Below are 992 nucleotides of genomic sequence, written 5' to 3'. Positions count from 1 at the left end.
GTTTTTATAGCAGTGAAAAGGCACAGAGTCGTATAGAATGTTCTGACATAACGACGCGATATTTAAACAACTCTCTGTGGTCAGAGAATGTGTATCCCTTTGTTATTCTGTACTTCCTAGGTGCCTAGTACAGTCCACTGCACCAAGTGGGCTCAATAAATGCTGCCGCTACTTATTTTTACTGCTGCTGGACACTTGAGGGAATTAAAAACAGCACATGTGCGTTTCTTTATAGGAGAACAAATAGGATGAAGAAATGGGCAATTCATTCCATGAGCAGAATAATGGAGAGAAAGCGATACCTATAGGTATGAAAAGGTACAATTCTTCAGCGATGATTACTTCTGATCAAAGTAGAACTGTTGGCATTGTAGCCTTTATTTCACTGGTAACAGTCATACTTTTCTGGGTGCTTATTTGTACACAAATTGTGAGCCTGGATTTTTATCCTATTCATCTTTGAAAATGCTTTAACTATAATACACCTGAATGATTTGACTTATACTCGTGGTTGTTTCTGAAAAAGAACATCTTTGTTTATCTGTCACTGTCATGTGACTTGAATGACTGGATAGTGAAAGATAAGAAAAGATTTCACGAGCATGAGAGGGGAAAAATAAACTGGGATCAAATGAAATATTATTTTAGGTCTTCTGACAAGAAAATAATAATGTTGGTATTTGTTAAGCGCTTACTATGTGCCGAGCACTGATCTAAGCACTGGGGTAAATACAGGGTAATCAGATTGTCCGCGTGAGGCTCACAGTCTTAATCCCCATTTTACAGATGAGGTAACTGAGGCACCGAGAAGGAAGGTGACTTGTCCGAAGTCACACAGCTGACAGGTGGCAGAGCTGGGATTAGAACCCATGACCTCTGATTCCTAAACCCATGCTCAGATGGTCAAAAAGACCTCATTTTAAAAGATGTAGGGTATCCTGTTTTATGATTAAATTGAGCTGGGTTGACGCTGTTATTTACAAAGAACTTCC

The sequence above is a fragment of the Ornithorhynchus anatinus genome, chromosome X5 (genome assembly GCF_004115215.2).
Source record: "Ornithorhynchus anatinus isolate Pmale09 chromosome X5, mOrnAna1.pri.v4, whole genome shotgun sequence".
NCBI classification, from domain to species: Eukaryota; Metazoa; Chordata; class Mammalia; order Monotremata; family Ornithorhynchidae; genus Ornithorhynchus; species Ornithorhynchus anatinus.
This window is presented reverse-complemented; position numbering follows the sequence as displayed.